Consider the following 8,313-nt stretch of genomic DNA (forward strand, 5'->3'; position numbering starts at 1 on the left):
CTAATAGATTTGTCAAAGGTCAAGGCCACCTTCACTCAGAGTCTCTTCCATTGGTTGCCAACTTGTAAACGAAAAAGTATGTAAGATAGGTCTCAATCCATTTAGAATTTTCATTTTGCCAAGGTTAAGGACACAGCCAGGAAACAGGTAGATGTGCCTTTCTCAAAGATGATTGTGAGGGCTTCAATATATAAAGGAGAGAAGTGGGCTGGAGGGGAAAGAGGGTGTGGTTATCCACATGTTGCAAGAGAAAAGGGGCAGGTAGGAAAACAGTCAATTATGTATTCATCTCACACTCAGTAATAGGCCCTTTACATAAGGTGAATATAAGACTAGCTACCTAAGGAGCTATTTAACCTTCTATCTGTACCTATCTCCTGAGGAACAAAAGGAAAGACAGTTCTTTGCGTGACTCAGCTTTCAGCTTAATTTTCTTCCTTTTGGCATAGTGAATTGGAGTCCTGCGTTTTATTTTCCTTTCCCACTTCAATCCCCACAAGCTTTGCATTGTTGCAGATTGTTCCTCTCAGAATATTTTACAAGTTGGTGAAGTGCCTAATGGACATTTCTTTTGTCATAAAGTGAGTTTGGATCCTGAAGAAGCCATCTTCTTAATAAGGCTTTGGAATCACAGTTCCCCTTCACCCGAGCCCTGAACAGCACAGCAGACAGGGAAGGATTTACTGAGATGGCTGCTCCCACTCTCCAGTCCCCACTTTCTAGACCATTCCTGGCAGAAAGAGCTGCAGAGCAGACTCCATGGGCTGCCCATGCAGGGTCTGGACCTAGCTGTCTTTCTGTGCCCAGCAGCCTGTGAGCCATCCCAGGCCCCTATGTGCAGTGGTCAGCACCCACAACCAGCCTTCATGGGGATTCAGTTCAAGGGTGTTGCCCTGAGCCCGGCACAGTGGCCTCCCCAGCTTAGCATCTGCAGTTGGGGTCAGGGTGGTCTTAACGGCCTTCACCTATGCCCTTTCTGGCCACACATGAGTTTGGATGAAGGAGTCGCTTCAGTAGCTCCTTGTCAACTGCGATGTCCATGACTGGCTCAAGTGAAGCACAGCGTCAGGAGAGGGGCATGGAAGCTGCACCCTAAATTCCCTGGGACCTGTGGCAGGCCTCCCCGGTGATCTCTGCCTTCTCAGGTGACTTCTGCCCTCCTGGGTGACATTAGTTCTCCCAAGTGACCTGTGCCCTCCTAGGTTACCTCAGCTCTCCCAGGTGACCTCTGCCTTTACAGATGACTTCAGTCTTTTCAGGTGGCCTCAGCCCTCCTAAGTGACATTAGTTCTCCCTGGTTATCTCTGCCCTCCCTGGTGAACTCAGGTCTTCCAGGGGACCTCTGCTTTCCTAGATGATCTCTGCCCTCTCAGGTGACATTAGTCCTCCCAGGGGATATCACATCTCCCAAGTGACCTCTTCCCTTCCAAGTGACCTGTTTCCTCCGGTGTTCTCAGCTCTTCCAGAAGACTTCTGCCTTTCCAGGTAACCTCTGCCCTCTTGGTGACATAGTGTGCTCAGGTGACATTAGCCATCTCAAGGGACCTTGACCCTCCAAGGTGACATCAGCTCTTGGTGAAGCCTTTCCATTATGACTTTGGCTCTTGCCGGAGGTAGGCTACTGCAGGGGCATGAGCCATATCATGGCATGAGCCACTATCTTGCTCATGTTCCAGAATGAGGAGACATCTGGGTGCTGGCCCAGCTGCTGGCCAATGAGAAGCTTGCCAAGCATGGTACTCTCCCAGGTGAACTCTGTCCTCTCAGGTGACACAGTCCTCACATGTGACATTAGCCCACAGTGGACAGCTACCCACGAGGCATCACACAGTCAGGACAGGGGATGGCCACACTGACTGGGTAATTGTGACTTACAGACGAGGCACTTTCTGTCCCCTACTCATTTTGAGCCTCCAGGATATCCCCTGCTGAGAGTCCCACAGGAGCCTGTGACTGGTCAGAGACCCCACACCCCAAGTCAGATGCCTCTTGTCCCCATCAGCAAACGGGATCACAGCTGCCCCGTGACCACCTTCTGCATCCTGGTGCCACAGCTCTCTGGCCCTGACCTTATGCAGGGGACTCTTATCACCCTGCTGGTCCTTCAGCCTCCCAGCTGGCAACCCTCCCAACCACCCACCCTGCCCATGGCTAGACCAAGCCCAGATGACAGCTTCTCTCTGTCCTGTGTCCCCTGCCCTGACCCCACATCCAGGAGAAGGCCACACATCCTCCAGCACCCCTGGTCACCCCACCAGCTCCCACCTGTCCTCACTGCTTTAAAGGCAGGCCTGCCCTTCTGAAACCATGGCCCAGGAAGCCACTAAGCAGTGCCTCCAGCCAGGCCCCAGGGGACATTCCCACCGCCTCTCCTCTCCTGGCTAAGACTACACGATGGAGTCACTGGATGGGAGAGTGAAAGGCCTTGGGGTCTGGAAGCAACCACCACTGCCCAACCACCACTACCCAACCGCCACTGCCCAACTGCCACTGCCCAACTGCCACTGCCCAACTGCCACTACCCAGCCTGATGGCTCCACATCTCAAGAGTAGGCTCTGATTCCTTGGGGCTCCAGGAGCCTCTCAGGAGTCTACATCCCAAGATGTTCTAACTTCCAGAGTCTCCAAGCCCATCAAGAGCAAGTTTTGCTAAAAGTGCTCCAAGAGCTTATGAAGCACGTGGTGAGTGGACAGTCCCTCAGCTCTTCCCTAGAGGCCCTGGGTCCCATGGGGTTAGAGGGACAGCGGAAGCCTGGGGCTGGTGAGAGGCCAACTTCCAGTCAGGGCTTGACCTGGTTTTCAATGGATTCAAAGTTTGGCCTCCTTTTCCTTACCTGGAGGGGACAGAGGCACTGGGACCAGGCTGAGCCAGGGCTAAGGGAAGTATGTCCACTGGGGGCCCATGCCGTGGGGAGGTGTTGGCGGAAACCCCAGCCACCACTGTTCTGCCTCTTGGGGAAGGGTCTGCAGTGGGCCCTGGAATACAGAGGTTTTCACAGAAGCCCAGGGGGCCGTGAACACTCCTTCTATCAGGACAAGAAAGGGTTGTGCATCCAGTTTTCCACCTTAAACTGGTTTCTATGGTGCTTCATCGATGGGATAAGGATGCATAGGGAGACCCCAGGCCAGGTATCTTCTTTCCCTACAGTGCTCAGCTCTCCTAGCCCAGGGCTCTGGCTTCCCCAGGAGGACCCAGCTCACCCTCACCCCACAGGAGGCACAGGCAGGTCTCTGCAGGGCACACAAGCCAGGACCTGCCTGATGGAAGCATCACACACCAGAAACCAGGGATTTCTGGGCGGACTGGGCCAGGACCCGTCTTGGAAGAGCCAGAGGAGCCAGGGAAACCACGAGCCCTAAGGAAATCCCTTATTCTGGGAGCCACATTTCTGCTGAGATGAGTCCATCCCCATGAAGAGCTGCCGAACCTTGTCTGACCCAGCCTTATGGAAGCTAGGGTGGGTCCCTTCCCAAGCAGAGGGAGCCTCAGGAAGTCCAGACTGAGGCTACAGTGGGCCCTGCTCAAGCCACCAGCCCCGAGGCTGGAAAGGCCAGGTCCTGCCATACCTGCTGTTCCCGCAGACTTCCTTCATGCTCGTCCTGAGGCTCTGGGATGTCTACCTCCTGGAAGGTGAGTGCATGGTGACAACTATGGTATACATGGCCTTCACAGCACACAGAATTAAGTCCCTGGGTGGCCAATGGTGCCCAGAAGGAGCATGCAGGACAGATCCCTGACTTCTGGTGTGTGATGACCTGAGACCAGCATCCACACTGTCCTCATGGCTCTCTGCTCCAGCCCGGAGGTAGGGCCAGACCAGGCCTGGTTGGCTGGGCAGGGAGTGGACCCAGGTACCAAACCCACTCCTGACACAACCTAGATGAAAGGCAGGAGTGTGGTGAGCACTTCCCTGCCCAGGCCTTCCTCCAGCTGTGGTTCTCTGTGAACATCTGGACCCCGGGGGAAGCCACAGTAGGATCCAGCACCGCCCAGTGGAGGGTGCCTGGGGCGGGAAGAAGGTGCAGAAACTGACTCTCCCACAGACCCTTCCCAGCCTGATAGTCACCCTGTTCCTGGAACACCCCCCTGAAGCTGTTCCTGTTTGGCCTGCAGGAGTTCCTTCAGGACACACTGTCCTAGGCCTGGGCCCTGGAGGAGGACATGGTGATGAGGCGCCCTGAGGCCTCCATGGGGGAACTGAGAAGCATGCACTGTGACCTGCACACCTAGGCGGGCTTCAGAACCAAGTTTCCTCCTGCGTCACCCTGTGGGGCAGTAAATAGTGGGAAGTGCCTAGACCTCACCAGCCCTGTTCCCTGGGCCTTTCCTCCAGCCCTTTCTCTCTCTCCTCCTCTAAGAAGCTTCTGAAAACAGGCTGACTGAGCCTAGGGCAAAAGCTGACCCTGGGTTTACTGGACATGCCTCAGAGACAATGAGATGTGAGCAAGACTCTTCCAAGCCCCTCCCATGTAGCCTCCTGCTCTCACTCCTGAAAGCCCCAGAAGGACGCTGGAGGGCTCAGATCCATCTGTGCAAGCCCACAACCACACCTGCGAGTACCAGCAGCCCTGGAGAGCAGCGGGGCCTTCACTCCTCAGCACCCTTCCAAGGGCCTAAAATCAGTGTCAGAGACCCTAAGAGGATTTAGGGAGAGGGCATATGTGAAACCCTGGCCCAGAGCCAGAATTGAGAGCTCAGCCGAATGTGGGAACAGTCCAGCCCTGGCATGGAGATCCCCCAGAGGAGTGGAGGGTAACTCACCCACTGTGGAGATAAGCCCCCATATTGGGTGGCAAAGGGGCCCCATCCATCTGAGCTCTGAATCAAGGCTAAAGCCCAGGCTAAGCAGCCCTGGGGCAAGGGTGTGAGGCAGGAAGCCTGAGTCAGCCCGAACCCTGGGGGCTGCCCCTGGAGTGACTTGAGGTTCCCTAACAGCTACACACACATCTCGCTCTGGGAGCAGCAGCCTGCAGAAGTGTCCTCAGCGTTAGACCAGGGGGACCACACGGGGACCCTGAGGACTGCAGGGACCCAAGTCTGTGGGGTCCAGCCTGGCAAAAGCAAGATGTTCTCAGTGGAGAAGCTGACCAAATCTGCTTTCCTTTCAGCCAAACCTGAGCAAGTACCCCCAGCACTCAGGTCTCTGCAGACATCCCCTAGCATTGAGACCCTCCCCAAGGGGACGGGCTGGTTCTCCCTGGCCCAGAGCCCAGCTCCAGCAGCCCATGGGTGTAGCCCTCCTGAAACAGGAGCCTCATCCTCCCTCATCCTCGCCTAGCTAGGCTATATGCAAGGCCAAAGCCCAGAGGCATGAGGGAGCTTCTGCAGAGCCCAGGACAGCAGGCTGCTCTCTGGGGGCCCTGGGGACTCAAAAGAGTGTGGCCAGCCCATCCCCAGCTCAGGATAGACCACAGGGTGCTTGGTGATTCCTACATTGGAACTCCCTCTCTAAGCTCCCCATGGACCTGGACCTCAGAGGCCTGTGGTTTTCACAGTACAGCTTGGAGCAGACATGCTAGGCCCCTGTCACTTCCATATCTGCCCTGGACACCTCTAAGACCACAGGACTGGCCCAGCCCCCAATACGAGACCCTGCCCAGACCCCTGATAGCCCAGAGGTAGGGCCAGAGACAACTTTCCTGCATGTGGTGCCTATATCTGATGGATCACCCTTGGCAGACGGTGACCAGCATGGCCCAGAAGGAGCCAGGGCAGCACCTGGCAAGCTGCCCCAAAGCCCCAGATAGCTCCTTAGACATGGAAAGTCAATACTGATGGGGAAGCTGGACACTTGGAGGCCACTGGAGGGAAGGATGAGCATGGCATTCCCACTGCTCAGACCAGCCAGCAGCATGCCCTGCATCCACGGTCCCAACCTGTACGGCAGAATCCCCCTCTCAATGCACAATTCCCAGACCCAGAGGGCCCTAGCCCAGACTCAACCTGAGCCCTGAAAGGGAAGGGGCACCAGGGGTGCCTTGGGGTCCCCAGCAGCAGCCAAGATACACAGGAGACAGAGTCCCCCATGGCCCTGGCCAGAACTAGTATTTGGCTTAAGGCAGAGCAAGCCCCCTTGGAGCACTGCGTACATACCCGGGGCCTATGTGTGCCTAGCAAGGCCAAGCTGATGATGTTACCAAGCTCAAACTACCACTGGCCACCTTGGTGAGGGTAGGGCAGAAACAGGCGGACCAGCCACCAACCTCATCCATTCAAGGAAGCAGAAATGGTCAGGCTCCTGCAGGATAGGTGGCCACCACCAGACCAGCAACGGGGTGGAGTCCTGAGGCCCAAGCAGATGGCACTGGGGCCCTGCTTCCAGGGTCCACAATCTGCTCCAGGACACAGAACTGAAGAAAACCAAGAAAATGAGAGTCCAGGAGGCTGGATCCCTCATCTGCCATTCTTGGCAGTTGCATTTTCTGGTCAGAAAAAGTCAGGAAACTTGGCACTACTCACCGCAGGAGGCTCCAAGGTGGGACCAGAGCTTCCAGCACAGATTCAGCAATGCCTAAGAAAGCCTCTTCTTGGGGGAAAGGACCCCTTCCTTGGCCTCAAAGCCCCCACTGATTTTGATTAAAGCACAGTAAAGTCTTTGTTGTTACGACCTGCCTGTTTTTGAGTTACCCAGAGCTCTCTGCAGGAGTTCCAGTGACATTGCTCATTCATGACAGTCTGTACAAAGCATCCCTGAGAGGGTCTGCTGTCACCTGTGCCTACTGTCCCTTGGTGGCTGGTCTCCGGCAGCCCTCCCTCCCTTTCTTCCCTCCCTCCCTCCCCATATCCCTCCCTCCCTCTCTCCTTCTTCCCTTGTCCCTCATCCTTCTTTCCATCTCATCTCCTCTCAGTATCTGGCAATCCCAGGTCCTGAGCCTGTGCCAAGGCGGGACACAAAGGACACCACTGACAACAGGCCAGGTGACTAGCAGGGTCAGGGGAGCCTTGTGGAGTCAGAGTGGATGGGGAGGGGCTCATCTGTGCAGCACAGAACTGTGTGTGTCCCTGTGTGTGCACATGTGTATGTGTGTGTGTGTGTGTGTGTGTGTGCCTGTGCACCCCTGTTTACTCAGTTCTGCTGTAAGTCCATGTCCATGACCACAGAAGATCCCAGGTATGTCCTCACTGACATCTGCTGAGATCAAGCATGGCCCCTGCTGGTAGTTATTGCACTGTGTGATGCCATCCTCGGGACCTCAGAGCAATAGAAATTAATGAACCCCTTTAGGCTTCTCTTTCCAATGGGACATAAAGAAGTTACATGGACAGAAGTTATATCCTGTTTTCTTTCCATTGACTCTTTTACCATTTTTCTCCTCTTACTGATTTTGAATGAAGGGGGTTTTTCATGAGGGTAAGGTAACTGGCAAGAAATGAAGTAACAGCCACGTGCAGTGGCTCACACCTGTAATCCTAGGATTTTGGGAGGCTGAGGAGGGTGGGTTGCCTGAGTCCAGAAGTTCAAGACCAGCCTAGACAACGTGTTCAAAGCCCATTTCTACCAAAACAAAAAAATTAGCCAGGCGTGGTGGCACGCACCTGTAGTTCCAGCTACTGGTGGGGCTGAGGTGGGAGAATGGCTTAAGTCTGGAGGTGAGAGAGTGGAGATTGCAGTGAGCCGAGCTCATGCCATTGCACTGCAGCCTGGGCAACAGAGCAAGATCCTGTCTCAAAAATAAAAAGAAAAAAAGAAAAGGAAAGAAATGAGGTACTCAGAAACTAGCAAAGCTTCGCCTGGCTGTCTGGAGACAGCCCTTGTGTGGTCCCCAGCACACTTCACAGGTTCTAGGCCGGCCACCCTGTGGCCTCTGTACTGTATGTTTAGACCCAGGCTCTGTGGGAAGGGCCCCCTGAGACCCAGCAGAACAGGGTAGCTGGCCTGACAAACATCCCCCCATTTCTCTGGCTGCAGCTTGGGAATAGGCCCAGACAGCATGTCCAGGAAACGCCAGACAACCTCACTCTATCCTGTGAGACAGGCCCGGTGGGCCTTGAAGGAGTGAGCATGACGCTGGGCACCCAGAGCCTGAGAGCAACTGTCCCTCCCTGTGCCCTGGAGGAGGGGCCTGTCCCTAGGGCCTGGCCTGGCGTTGTAGACGTGGGGAGAGAAGGGACTGTGGACTCAGGAAGAGGCATTGGTATGGGACTTTGAGCACCACTGCTCCGGGGACATGAATGACAGGGTGGGAGGCATCTTCCATTTCTACCCCAAGCACAGCACCCCTTTGACTCCTGAGGGCCGTGAGGAGCCCACTCCCCAGAGCTTTTTATAGATCCTGTGTATGAGTCCATCAGAGGTGAGATTTGCAAATACT

The 8,313-nt window shown here is 55.2% G+C and overlaps 1 long non-coding RNA gene across 1 annotated transcript; it reads left to right on the forward strand.

Annotated features, from left to right (window-relative positions):
* Window positions 1-2,503: 2,503 nt before the first annotated feature.
* LOC105548276 lies at window positions 2,504-6,605 on the forward strand. Its single transcript, XR_001007369.1, has 3 exons — window positions 2,504-2,682; window positions 3,034-3,129; window positions 4,115-6,605. It is a non-coding gene; the product is annotated as an uncharacterized LOC105548276 (long non-coding RNA).
* The last annotated feature ends 1,708 nt before the right edge of the window (window positions 6,606-8,313 follow it).

Source organism: Mandrillus leucophaeus, unplaced genomic scaffold (genome assembly GCF_000951045.1).
Source record: "Mandrillus leucophaeus isolate KB7577 unplaced genomic scaffold, Mleu.le_1.0 Scaffold1102, whole genome shotgun sequence".
Lineage (NCBI taxonomy): Eukaryota > Metazoa > Chordata > Mammalia > Primates > Cercopithecidae > Mandrillus > Mandrillus leucophaeus.